The sequence below is a fragment of the Saimiri boliviensis genome, chromosome 6 (genome assembly GCF_048565385.1).
Source record: "Saimiri boliviensis isolate mSaiBol1 chromosome 6, mSaiBol1.pri, whole genome shotgun sequence".
Classification (NCBI taxonomy): domain Eukaryota; kingdom Metazoa; phylum Chordata; class Mammalia; order Primates; family Cebidae; genus Saimiri; species Saimiri boliviensis.
In genome coordinates this window covers 113,756,793-113,771,255 of record NC_133454.1, presented here as the reverse complement: position 1 = coordinate 113,771,255, position 14,463 = coordinate 113,756,793, and the positions used below count along the sequence as shown (strand labels likewise).

The window sequence follows — 14,463 nt, the reverse complement described above, 5'->3', positions numbered from 1 at the left end:
AGAAGGGCTCTCTGAAGTGTGATTGAAGAATTAAGGATAAAGCTCTCGAGCCAAAAATATTTCAATGACTACCTTTCACTGTGCTCTAATTTCACCATTAAAGAGTCATTTTGGGGGGGATTTCGAAGGCTTTTCTGTTTTTAAGAAGCCCTTAATAAATGTAAACATCCCTAGGAGACATAATAGGGAGTTTGACACCTCAGAAAGGATTAGATACAACCGTTGATAGTAAGAGGAAGGCTGGAAGGTAGAAAGAAAGTGAGATAAAGGGCCAATTTCCTGGGAGGGGTGGTGAGGGACAGCCTCTGCCTCTCTCGCCGCCTTGTGTAAATAGGAGGCACGTGCATGGCCAGGCACCTGCCCCTCCTGCCTCCACTTCAGACATTGCCCAGGGGTTGTGATGCATTTGCCCGCTGGCCTCCAGCATCCTTCTCAACACAGCTCCCAGCAGTCAGCTGGGGCAGGCTGCGGGGACGAAGCTGCCCTGTCTTGCAGACCAGGTCCTGGGCAAGGCTTTGTTACCTGGGATGGGCACTTGAAATAGTCGTTTCAAGGTCCAGGGCAATAATCGAGGTTTTGTGGTCCAGGATCCCGTGTTACGATAACGGTAACAATCACCTAAGCATGGTTTATAACAGGATATCATCTCATTTAATTCTCACACCTGCCCACCCCCTCCCCCCACCATGAATACTTTTGTGAAATAGGTAAGAAAAGGCTCAGCTAGCTCATGGGATCTCCATCTGAGTCTTCTAATACCAAACTCGTATTCTTTCCTGGCCATCTCCCCCTCCCCCGGCCCCCACCACCCCCGCAGATCCTGACCCAGGCACAGCTGTTGCAGATCTAATGCAGGTAATAGGAGAATAGCACATATGTAAGCCTAGGTAAACCTTCCCAGTGTGGGTCCCACCCCATCACTCATCACTGAGACAACTTGGCTAACTCACCTCACTGCCAATAATTCCTTTGTTCCAGAATCCCATGGACATCAAAACACAAAAACTTTAAAAATTCATAAATAACTTTTTGTTTTAAAACTGTAAACTATTCCAAAGTACACAGAGTAAAAGTAAGTCTTCCTTCACCCATCCTTACCACTCCAAGCCATTTTCTAAGCTAATCATTAAGAGTTTGCTAGACATCCTTCCAGCAGACAATTTTCTATGCATTTATATGCATATAAATGTAAATATTTGGGCCAGGTAGGGTGGCTCACGCCTGTAATCCCAGCACTTCGGGAGGTCAAGGCGGGCAGATCATGAAGTCAGGAGATCAAGACCATCCTGGCCAACATGGTGAAACCCCATCTCTACTAAAAATACAAAAAAATTAGCTGGGTGTGGTGGCGCACGCCTATAGTCCTAGCTACTCGGGAGGCTGAGGCAGGAAAATTGCTTGAATCTGGGAGGCGGAGGTTGCAGTGAGCTGAGATTGCTTCACTGCACTCCAGCCTGGGTGACAGAGTAAGACTCTGTCTCTAAATAAATAAATAAATAAATAAATATGTGTGTGTGTGTGTGTGTGTGTGTGTGTGTGTGTGTGTGTGTCATGGTGGGGGGAGGGGGTGGGCAGGGGTGAGAATTAAATGAGATGATATCGTGTTATAAACCATGCTTCTCTTCTCTGACAACCTCATTCAGGCCCATTGAGGCTTTAAATATTGTCTGTGCGCCAATGACTTCCAAATTTTTTTTTTTTTTGAGACGGAGTTTCACTCTTGTTACCCAGGCAGGAGTGCAATGGCGCGATCTCCGCTCACCGCAACCTCCGGCTCCTGGGTTCAGGCAATTCTCCTGCCTCAGCCTCCTGAGTAGCTGGGATTACAGGCACGCGCCACAATGCCTAGCTAATTTTTTTTTTTTTTTGTATTTTTAGTAGAGACGGGGTTTCACCATGTTGACCAGGATGGTCTTGATCTGTTGACCTCGTGATCCACCCGCCTCGGCCTCCCAAAGTGCTGGGATTACAGGTTTGAGCCACCGCGCCCGGCCAAATTTTCTCTCTATCCTTGCCTCCCCTCTTGCTCTACACCTGGCTACTCCACATCTCTACTTGGATGTCTCAAGAGGATTCCAAAACTGAACTCAGGAATTTATGCCACCAAACTACTCCTTTCTTAGGGTTCCCAATTAGAATATTGGGAGTCATCCTGGACTCCCTCCCCATGACTCCAGTATTCAATCCCTTCCCAGTCCTGTGGCCTCTATGCCCTAAGTGTCTCTGGAAAGTGCGCCTTTCTTTCCATCTCCACTGGTCCCATCTCTCCAGAACTTTTGCAAGGGCATCCTAACTGGTTTTCCTGAATCTATGCTTGGCCTTTGCCAGCATCTTCTCTACAATATAGCCAAAATGATTTTCAGAAAGCAAATCTGATGATGTCACTCCCCTGTACAAAGATACAACCACAAACTTGTTAAACACAAAATTATTCATCAAAAGAAAGAAAGGATGAAAAAAGCTAAATATTCCAAAATATTAGATTGAGCCAGGTGTGGTGGCTCACGATTGTAATCTCAGCACTGTGGAAGGCCGAGGTCGGAGGATCGCTTGAGCCCAGGAGTTCAAGGCTGCAGTGAGCTATCACCATGTCACTGTGTTCCAGCCTGGGCAACAGAGTGAGACTCGGTCTCTACAAAATCTTAAAAATTTTTAAATAAAGTTAAAAACACAGATTGGTCAGACACACTTAGTATATCCATTTAATGGAACAGTATGCAGTTATAAAAAACAAGTGTAGTTCTGGCAAATGTTAAGAATTTGAAAATCTAGAGTAGTGGTGTCCAATAGAAATATAACATGAGCCTCATATAATTTAAAATCCTCGGCTGGGTGCGGTGGCTCACAGCTGTAATCCTAGCACTTTGGGAGATCAAGGTGGGAGAACCACCTGAAGTCAGGACTTCGAGACCAGCTTAGCCAATATGGTAAAACCCCTTCTCTACTAAAAACAAAAATAAAATTAGCCTGGTGTGGTGGTGTGCACCTGTAGTCTCAGCTACTGGGGAGGCTGAGGCAGGAGAATCACTTGAATCTGGGAGGCAGAGGTTGCAGTGAACCAAGATGACATCAATGCACTCCAGCCTGGGTGACAGAGTGAGACTCCATCTCAAAAAAAAAAAAAAAAAAAAAAAAAAAAAAAAAAAAAATTAAAATCCTCTAGTAGCCCTGTTTAAAAAAGTAAAAAATGGAGCCGGGCACGGTGGCTCAAGCCTTTAATCCCAGCACTTTGGGAGGCCAAGGCAGATGGATCACGAGGACAAGAGATCGAGACCATCCTGGTCAACATGGTGAAACCCTGTCTCTACTAAATAATACAAAAAATTAGCTGGGCATGGTGGCACGTGCCTGTAATCCCAGCTACTCAGGAAGCTGAGGCAGGAGAATTGCCTGAACCCAGGAGGCGGAGGTTGCAGTGAGCCGAGATCGCCCCACTGCACTCCAGTCTGGGTAACAAGAGCGAAACTCCGTCTCAAAAAAAAAAAAAAAAAAAAAGTAAAAAATGTTCAGTTAATTTTCATAATACATTTTATTTAATCCAATATTTCAAAAATTTAGCATTTCAACGTGTAATCAATATAAAAATACTCAATAGGATGTTTTACAGTCTTTCACACTGTCTTTAAACTTGAGTATGTTTTTCCTTAACAGTTATGCATTTGTTTTCATGTGTAAGAAGAAAAACATAACTAGCACATGAACATGACTGCATGGATACACCACTCGGGGCAAGACTAAAGTCAGAAGTGAGTGAAAACAAAATCGCATGTTGATTTCAGTGAAATAACAGACCAGGAGGCCTTTGGTTATGATAAAAATTGTGGAGATGATCTGTGAATGCAGAAGTTCGCGGCTCACTGCTGCAGGCTTAGGGTGAGACGCTGTGCTCTGGGCTGAAGCTCCCGGGGTTCTACAGAGAAGCTCGCCCAGTGTACGGCCCCTGTGGCGTTCGCTCGGGAGCCTGTGGTACAGCGAGACCCCAGGGAAGTAAGCACATTCTGTTTAACTTGTCCATGCCCTACAAAATGTCTTAGAAGTGATGAAGCAATGACAATGATTTTCTTTCACAGGGAAGAAGAATCTTCTAGATGTGGCCTTGAGGAGGCAGTGGTTATAAGACAGGCGGGGCTGCAGGGTCTCAGTCGGACTGGGCTCATAACCAGGGGACTGAAGTGACACCTGTCCTGGAAACCATCCTGAAGAAGTGCTTGTGTGTGTTTGGGGGTGCGGTGGTGCATGCCCCCCCGGTCAAGGCTGCAGGAGGCACACTCGGCTCCTGCACCCTGTTCCCAGCATGCAACAGGTTCTCACCCCATGCGGGCTGACTCACTGCAGCACCCGGGAGGAGGTGCCAGAAGGCAGGTGGGGGGCCTACCGACATCCCAGGGTGTCTGCAGACCACCCTGTCCTCCTAGACCTGGGCCCCAGCTCCACTTTAGCACAATACATTACAAAGTGGGGAAGTCCATGGCTGTGCCCCCGCTGGGTCCCATTCTCATACATGTACGAACAAAGGGGAGGTGTTTTCTCTTACAATCTCTCCCCTAAATCCAAAGAATGTTGGTTCCCATCATTTCAACCCCCTCCTTTTTTTTTTTTTTTTTTTTTTTGAGGCGGAGTCTCGCTCTTGTTACCCAGGCTGGAGTGCAATGGAGCGATCTCGGCTCACCGCAACCTCCGCCTCCTGGGTTCAGGCAATTCTCCTGCCTCAGCCTCCTAAGTAGCTGGGATTACAGGCACACGTCACCGTGCCCAGCTAATTTTTGTATTTTTAGTAGAGACAGGGTTTCACCATATTGACCAGGATGGTCTCAATCTCTTAACCTTGTGATCCACCCGCCTCAGCCTCCCAAAGTGCTGGGATTACAGGCGTGAGCCACCGCACCTGGCCTCAACCTCATTTTTTTTTCTTTTCCTTATTTATTTATTATTTTTATTTTGAGATGGAATTTTGCTCTTATTACTCTGGTTGGAGTGCAGTGGCTGATCTTGACTCACTGCAACCTCTGCCTCCTGGGTTTGAGCAATTCTCATGCCTCAGCCTCCCATCTCATGCCTCAGCCTCCCAAGTAGCTGGGATTACAGGCTCCAGCCACCACACCTGGCTAACATTTTGTGTTTTTAATAGAGGCATTTTGTATTTTTAGTAGAGGTTTTCACCATGTTGGTCAGGTCGGTCTCAAACACCTAAACTCAGGTGATCTACCTGCCTTGGCCTCCCAACGTGCCTGGATTACAGGCATGAGCCAACCATGCCTGGCCAACTTCAACATTTTCAAAAAGCACTTTTTATTTTTTTGACACAGAGTCTTGCTCTGTTGCCCAGGCTGGAGTGAAGTTGTGTGATCTCAGCTCACTGCAACCTCTGTCTTCCATGTTCAAGTGATTCTCCTGCCTCAGCCTCCCAAGTAGCTGGGACTACAGGCATGGGTCACCATGCCCAGCTAATTTTTGTATTTTTAGTAGATACAGGGTTTCGCCATGTTGGCCAGGCTGGTCTTGAAGTCCTGACCTCAGGTGATCCACCCACCTCGGCCTCCCAAAGTAAAAAGCACTTTTTAAGGGACTTTGGAGTTTTTCCTTAAACAGCTCAACCCTGCAAGCCAGGCTGGTCTCAGCATCCCTACCAGACAACTACAGTCAGTGCTAGGGTCCAAGTGCCCCCCCGCAGACTCCCCCAGGCTTTACCCTGGAAGTGGGGTGGGGCCAGCAAGGAATTCTGGGGGCGACTCTCATGGTCCAGGAACCTTCTGGTGCCCAGAGGATAGAGGAGTGGAGGGTCGGAGGGTGCTTAGTCCTGCTGTGTCCTAGACAGGCTGGGCCGACTTGCAGGCTGGGCCCCAGTGTACAAGAACAGGTCAGGAAGGGAAACCAAGTCAGGGAAGGACCCCCCACCCCCAGGTGGGGCTAGTGGTACGCTCCCTGCCCGATGCCCAGCGGGCACTCTCCGTAGCACCCCGCAGCATTTCGCTTCACATGGCACCGCTTGCAGAAGAGACGGTTGGTCGGGGGTGGCAGCCTTGGTCGGTGGGCTCCATAGACAGGAGGGTCCTGCAGTCCTCACACCCGTAGCAATTTTCATGGACGTTTCTTCCAATGCAGTCGATTTTGAAGGCATCTTTCCCATCCCGAGGAACGATGGGATTCTCACAGATGCTGCCGACGGGGGCGAATTTCCTGTGCAAGTCGTCCAGGCAGTGCGTCTCGTTCTGCCTGCCCAGGGCAAAGCTCTCAGCCCCGATGCACCGGGCGCAGCTCAGACACGTGAGGGGAGGAAGGCCTGGCCCTAAAGATGTGCTCCTGGACCACCTCGCCACCCTTGCCGCACTGCTCCAGCGTGTCCTGGTAGCAGGGTTCGCAGAGGCGTCGCACATCCTTCCAGTGAAGCTCTGCTCAGCCAGCTGGCAGCGGCAGGTGGGGCACGTGAAGCCCTGGGCATGGTACTGCCTCTTCCTGGCCTCCACAGCCAGCTCTCGGGGGACACAGTCTTATGGCAGAAGGTACAGATGTCTGTGGACGCCTCTCTCTCAACAGGCTCTGCTGTGGCGGGGAACTGCAGCGATTCCTCCACCGGCCTCAGAGGATCCGCCCCAGGCTGCACTGAAGGTCTCTCCGCCAGACCAGAGGTAGGGGAGGGGGCGGGGACAGGCGCAGCTTCTTTAAGTCCGCCATGAGTGAGACCCCCATTGGAGCAGGAGCCTCCTCTTGAGAAGGCTGGAGCATCCTGGGGGGCGGTGAAGCGGGTGAGAGGCGGTCCAGGTCCGGAAGCTCGTGCTGACCTCAGGAGGAGGGGGTTGGACACTCTGGGCTGCCCGCACCCTGGCGGTTCGGATCCGATGCCCAAGCCCAAGTGTGTATTTTATACTTACAGCATATCTCAATTTAGACAATAAAATTTCATCAGAAATATTGATCTCTGAAGATTTAGATTTTATAAGGTAAATTTACAGTTGAAAAGCAGATTCACGGCCGGGCGCGGTGGCTGAAGCCTGTAATCCCAGCACTTTGGGAGGCCGAGGCGGGTGGATCACAAGGTCGAGAGATCGAGACCAACCTGGTCAACATGGTGAAACCCCGTCTCTACTAAAAATACAAAAAATCAGCTGGGCATGGTGGCGCGTGCCTGTAATCCCAGGTACTCAGGAGGCTGAGGCAGTAGAATTGCCTGAACCCAGGAGGCGGAGGTTGCGGTGAGCCGAGATCTCGCCATTGCACTCCAGCCTGGGTAACAAGAGCGAAACTCCGTCTCAAAAAAAAAAAAAAAAAAAAAAGCTTAGAAAAGCAGATTCACATACTTACATTGTTCCAAAATACTTAAAAATTTTCCAGTAACTAAGTCAAACATCAGTTTTTACCTTTAAATGCTAGTAAATTAAATTTAAATAAAATTGTCCAGGCAGTGTGGCTGATGCCTGTAATCTTAGCACTTTGAGAGGCCAAGGCAGGAGGATCAATGGAGGCCAGGAGTTTGAGACCAGCCTGAGCAACATAGCAAGACTCCATCCCTGCAAAAAGAAAAAATAAAAATTAGCCAGGCATGGTCATGTGTGATTTATAATTCCAGCAACTTGGGAGGCTGAGATGGGAGGATCACTTGAGTCCAGGAGTTGGAGGCTGCAGTGAGCAATGAATGCACCACTACACTCCAACCTGGGTGACACAGTGAGACCCTGATTTCAAAATACTAATAAAAATAAACAAATTTAGTTATTCAGTTACAGTAGCCACTCCTCCTCCCCTCCTCCTCTTCCTCCTCCTCTTCCTCTTCCTCTTCCTCTTCTTCTTCCGATACAGGGTCTCACTCTATTGCCCAGGTTGAAGTGCAGTGGCACGATCACAGCTGGCTGCAACCTCAATCTCCTGGGCTCTGGTGATTCTGCCACCTTGGCCTCATGGGTCGCTGTGACTACAGGCACTCATCACCAGGCTCAGTTAATTTTTTGTATTTTTAGTAGAGACAGGGTTTTGCCATGTTGCCCAGGCTTGTCTCAGACTCCCAGACTCAAGGGATCCACAGGCCTCGGCCTCCGAAAGTGCTGAGATTACAGGAGTGGGCCACTGGAGCCATATTTCAAGTGCTCATTTGCTACACATGGCTAGCGGCTACTGTATTTGTTGGATGATACATTTCTAGAGTAATATTAAGACTGAAAGTTCCCTGATTCATTTATAAACTTTGTAAACATTATTATAAAAGCCCTTCAAAGGATAAAAATGTTACATCCTTACCTTTCTTGGAAATAAATGACAAATAAATATTAGCAAATAAAATCAAGGAATATTTTCAAATAATCATAGCCAAATAGAATTTCTTCTTTTTTGAGATGGAGTCTCTCTCTGTCACCCAAGCTAGAGTGCAGTGGCACAATCTCAGCTCACTACAACCTCTGCCTCTCAGGTTCAAGCGATTTTTATGCCTCTGCCTCCCAAGTAGCTGGGATTACAGGTGCCTGCCACTACACCTGGCTAATTTTTGTATTTTTGGTAAAGATGGGGTTTTGCCATATTGGCCAGGCTGGTTTCGAACTCCTGACCTCAGGTGATCCGCCTGCCTTAGCCTCTCAAAGAGTTGAAATTACAGGCGTCAGCCGGGCGCAGTGGCGCAAGCCTGTAATCCCAGCACTTTGGGAGGCCGAGGCGGGTGGATCACGAGGTCAAGAGATCGAGACCATCTTGGTCAACATGGTGAAACTCCCGTCTCTACTAAAAATACAAAAAGTAGCTAGGTGTGGTGGCATGTGCCAGGAATCCCAGCTACTCAGGAGGCTGAGGCAGGAGAATTGCCTGAACCCGGGAGGCGGAGGTTGTGGTGAGCCGAGATCGCACCATTGCACTCCAGCCTGGGTAACAAGAGCGAAACTCCATCTTAAAAAAAAGAAAAAAAAAAAAGAAATTACAGGCATCAGCCACTTCGCCTGGCTAAATAGAATGTATTTAAGGAATGGACAAATGATCCTTCCTGGGTTTTCCTATTGGGATGAGATATCCCATTTACAATCAGCATAAAAAATAAAATACATATAATTAAGCTTAACAAAAATGTACAAGATATTTATAAAGAAATGATAAAGATAAAGAAATGCTAAAGGGTATAAAAGAAGATGAAAAATGGAGAGGCACATTCCAAGATCCTGGGAGGAAAACACTAAATATTGATAAAGAGGTGAAATCGTCTAATGTTAGTTAACCCATACGTTTAAAGTAAATCAAATCAAAATGCTAAAGGAAATGTTTGTTGGTGGGTGGAGGGAACTAGTTAAACTAATCCTAATGTTTATCTAGAAGAATAAATAAATGAAGAATAGCCAAGAAAATAACGAAGAAAGAATAACTTGTGGCTGGTGCAGTGGCTCATGCCTGTAATCCCAGCACTTTGGGAGGCCCAGGCAGGAGGATCAACAGGTCAAGAGATGGAGCCCACTGGGCCAGGCATATCTGTAATACCAGCACTTTGGGAGGCCAAAGCCAGCGGATCATGAGGTCAAGAGTTCAAGACCAGCCTGGCCAATGTAGTAAAACCCTGTCTGTACTGAAAATACAAAACTTAGCCAGATGTGGTGGCACGAGCCTGTAGTCCCAGCTACTTGGGAGGCTGAGGCAGGAGAATCACTTGAACTCAGGAGGCGGAGGTTGCAGTGAGCCGAGATCAGGCCACTGCACTCCAGCCTGGTGACAGAGCGAGACTCTGTCTCAAAAAAACAAAAAGCTGGAGACCATCCAGGGCAACATGGTGAAATCCCATCTCTACTAAAAATACAAAAATTAGCTGGGCAGGGTAGCATGTGCCTGTAGTCCAAGCTCCTTGGGAGGCTGAGGTGGGAGAATCGCTTGAACCCGGGAGGTGGAGGTTTCAGTGTGCCAAGATTGCACCACTGTACTCCAGCCTGGAGACAGAGCAAGAAAACGTCTCAAAAAAAATAAAAATAAAAATAAAGAATAATTTGTGCTACCTGATATGAAACTGTAGTGATTAAAGACATTGTGGTACTGGGGCAAGAAAAGACAGATCCATGGAGCTAGACCCATGAATATAGGATAATTTACTAAATAATGAAGATGGCATTTCTACTTGATGGGGAAAATATTGATGATTTAATAAAAGTTATCCATACATCGGATATCTTTTGGAAAAAAATGTAAAGTTATCTCACACTATACTCCCAAATAAATTCCAGATAGTTTAAGGATTTGGAAATAAAACAAAGAAACAAAATCTCAGAAGTTCTAGGAGATAGTGGTAGAGTACATTTTAAAAGAATTTGGCTGGGCAGGATGGCTTTCACCTGTAATCCTAGCACTTTGGTAGGCTGAGGCAGGCGGATCACGAAGTCAAGAGATTGAGACCATCCTGGCCAACATGGTAAAACTCCATCTTTACTAAAAATACAAAAATTAGCTGGGTGTGGTGGTGTCCACCTGTAGTCTCAGCTACTCAGGAGGCTGAGGCAAGAGAATTGATTGAACCTGGGAGGCAGAGGTTGCAGTGAGCCGAAATCACGCCACTGAACTCCAGCCTGGGCAACAGAGCGAGACTCTGTCTCAAAAAAGGGGGAAAAAAAAAAAAAAGAAATTGGGGATAGGGAGGTCTTTTGGTAATGTGGCCCTAAGCCACAAGTCATAGAGGAAGTGATTGGCAGGTTTGATTATTTCAGCACACACTACTGGTTACCAGTGAAATGTAAGTAAAAATCTACTGGGACCTTCTGGGAAAGAATTTCCTCCCCAGTGAAAGATAGTAGATCTGTGAGATGGCAAAAAAAAAAAAAAAAAAAAAAAAAAAAAAAAAAAAAATTCTTTGTCCTTATTTTCTTCTTTTTCCACACTGGTTCTTCCTAATCAGAGGATGAGGAGGTCATATTCAAAGGTGTAGCAGGCACTTTGTCTCGCTGAGGGGAGGCATTGTCAACACACAGTGAATGGCAAATCTGAAGGTCATGCACCGACTGACAACATCTCTAAGCCGTCAGACCAATCCTGTGACCGCCTACCTCTGAATTTCAGGTTAATTAAACAGATAATATTGTATGGTTTAAGGCCATTACTTGGCTTTTTGTTGTCTCAGGCTGATACAAATACATAAAAATACACTTTGGGAGGCCAAGGTGGGTAGATGGATCACTTGAAGTCAGGAGTTTGAGACCAGCCTGGCCAACATGACGAAACTCCGTCTCAATTAAAAATGCAAAAATTAGCCGGGCATGGTGGTGCACATCTGTAGTCCCAACTACTCAGGGTCAGGCAGGAGAATAGCTTGAACCCAGGAGGTGGATCTTGCAGTTAGCCGAGATTGTGCCACTGCACTCCAGACTGGGTGACAGAATGAGACCCCATCTCAAAAGAAAACCCACCAAATATATAAACATAAAAACTTTCCATGGCAAAAGATACAATGAACTAAGAAAAAATAATTTCAACATAAATATCAAGGTTAATAGCCTTGCTATCTAAAGGACCTTTAATCAACAAGAAAAGAGAATGCTTTTATAAAATTAAATAGGCAAAACACATGAATAGATAGTTCATAAACTAAGTTGGACAAATAAAGATATAAAAGCGTGCTTCAACCTCACTGATAATCAGACTTACAGATTGAAACCAAAATGAAATATCATTTTCAGCTATCTTACTGGCAAAGATAAAAAAGAGTCATAATGGCCAATGTTGGAGATGGTGTGGAGTCAGTTTATCTCATACATATTGGTGAAATGCAAATCGGTGCAATTTTCTAGAGGACTACTTGTTAATGTGATCAAATTTTAAAAGATGTATCTTTTTTTTCTCAGCAATTTTCCTTCTAGGAATTTTTTTTCTAAAGGAGTAATCAGATATGTGACCAAGATGCATACAAAATGATGCTTAGTACCGTATTCCTTATAAGAGTGAAAAATTGAAAAAATAATAATTCCTTATAATAGTGAAAAATTAGAGTATGTTTCCAACAAGAGGTGATTGGTTAAAGAAATTGTGGCCCGTTTATTCAGTGGAACAGAATTCAATGTAGCCATCAAGAGGATGATGCATTCTATGTATCGATGTGGGAAGATTCTCATGATCTTGTGTTAAGAAGGAAAAAGCAGTTTAGCAAACACTATCTAACAATGTGTTAGGATCCTGTCTACATAAATATATGTTTATACATACATAAAACTTGAAGGATTTAGAAAACTAATAGTGATTATTTTTAGGAAGTGGGATTATGAGGGACTCTATTTCTCTGTACTGGTTAAATATTTTATTTATTAGAAAAACAAAAGTCTGACATTCCAACCCGGGTCTGGGAGCTGGCTGCAGTCTGGCTGGCCACTTGGGGTGGCTACACAAAGCCAAGCGTACCTCTTAGTTGGGGCCTTAGAGCCCATTTTCCATGAAGAAATAAAGAAACAAGGTTACAAAAATGATGGTATATTTTTAATGTTTATATTGAACAAATTAATGCTTTTAGCACCAAAAAATACAGTGCTACAAAAATGTTCTGTTCACAAGATAATTACAGGATTTATTAAAAATATTAATTCATGGTGCACTACAGGTGGTGTGTGCAGAGCCAATGGGCTGTGCCAACCTCCTCCCGTCCTGACACAGGGGCCCGAAGCTGGGGAGAGCGGGCCGAGGAGGAAACTCCGGTGCAGCTGGCAGCAGCCAAACGTCAGGTGGGGGAGTGGGGTTGCTGTCCCTGAGGATTCCTGGGGAGTCCAGTTTCCAGGGTTTGGTACCCAGTCCTTCTGAGCCCACTGCCCCCGCCCCACGACATACCCTGATATCTTTCCAACAAGCTCCCTCGTTCACTAATTCCACTTGACATGAATTTCTACCATGGCAAGCAAAAGATCCTTGCCTGACAGAACCTGCAGTCATCTCAGATTCTTTTGTTTTTCTTTTTTGGAGACGACGTCTTGCTCTGTCACCCAGGCCGAAGTGCAGTGGTGCAATCTTGGCTCACTGCGACCTCCACCTCCTGAGTTCAAGCAATTTGCCCGCCTCAGCCTCCCAAGTTGCTGGGACTACAGGCTTGTGCCACCACACCTGGCTAAGTTTTGTATTTTTGGTAGAGACAGGGTTTCACCATGTTGGCCAGGCTGGTCTTGAACTCCTGATCTCAGGTGGTCCACCTGCCTCGGCCTCCCAAAATGCCAGAATTACAGGCATGAGCCACCACACCCGACCCCTGATTCTTATTTTTCAAGAGAGGTGTATTTTTCCCCTTGTGACCAATTCCCTTCCCAGGGAGAAAAACAGTTTTCATCTTCGCTGGTCCCAGACTGCGTTGAGTTCATGCATATTCTCCCAAGGTGGAGGAGGATTGTTTAAAAGATGCTGAGTGGCAGGAAGGAGAATGTCACCTCAACATTCCTCTGCCACAGGAGAGGTTTGGCTGAGCCTCAAGGACCATAGGTTCAGACAAGGGCAGGCCTGACTGTCTTACTGCGAGGTGGAATCATCTTCCTGGAGCTGGGGAATGTCACGGAGCTTTGGGGTCCTCTTCATCCTTCAGCGTGTCTCCTAGAGTTGGTTTGTCTTAAAACTAGCATCAGAGGTGAGAAAAAAGGTGCGATGAGGAATGTGTCCCTAAGCGGTTTCTTGGCTGACTCTGCTCCCTGGAGAACTGGAATGGTAGTAGCTAGTTATGCTTATGATCTCATTCCTCTGTGGTTCCCAAGGTGCCTAGAGTGAGCCTTAAATAAAGTGGATGCCCATTAAGCCTTTTGTGGTCCCCCTTGCTGCTGGCAACACAAGGCCTTTGCCTCTTTGCTCAGGCAGCTCCAGAGCATTGTTCTGGGCCCCTCTTACCCTCCCATTCCTGAATTCATTCATTTAGTCAACAAATAATTCCATGCTAGGCTCAGTCTAGGTGCTGGGACTACAAGGGTGATAAATAAGATAGACACGACCCTTTCTTTCTTGGAACTTAGATCTTTCTATCCACTTTTCACCCCCTCCCCTAAATATATATATATATATATATATATATATATATATATATATATGTATATCTCAAATAAAAACACGGAAACTTAAGACAGAATTTCTCCTGCTACATGACAGAATATCAAGCACATCGTTTAAGAGAGTGAAAGAAAGAAAAGGAGAGAGAAACTAGAAAGAAAACTCCCAGCTTTATGGAAGTCTCCCAGAACAGGGGTCCCATTTTTGTCATTCCTTGTTCAAAAATCTCACGTCCCCCATTCATTATACACACACACACACACACACACACACACACACACACACACACGCACGTTACTTGCACTGTTTACATTCATAACAGGTACAGCTGGAGAGCAGTGAAGTCTGCCTCCCACATTATACAGAACGGATTGGCAGCTGGGACTGAAGGCGATAGAAATAAGCTATTGATCAAGGGTTAGGAAAGTACTGCCACTGGGATCCTGTGATGCTTGCAAGCTGAGGGCAGCAGTAAAGTGCTACACAAATGCAATAACATTTATAACCTGAGGGCAAGTG

The 14,463-nt window shown here is 46.0% G+C and overlaps 1 pseudogene; it reads right to left on the bottom strand.

Moving 5' to 3' along the window:
* Positions 1-5,907: 5,907 nt before the first annotated feature.
* On the bottom strand, positions 5,908-13,485 carry LOC120364559 (filamin-binding LIM protein 1 pseudogene; annotated as a pseudogene).
* Between the last annotated feature and the right edge of the window lie 978 nt (positions 13,486-14,463).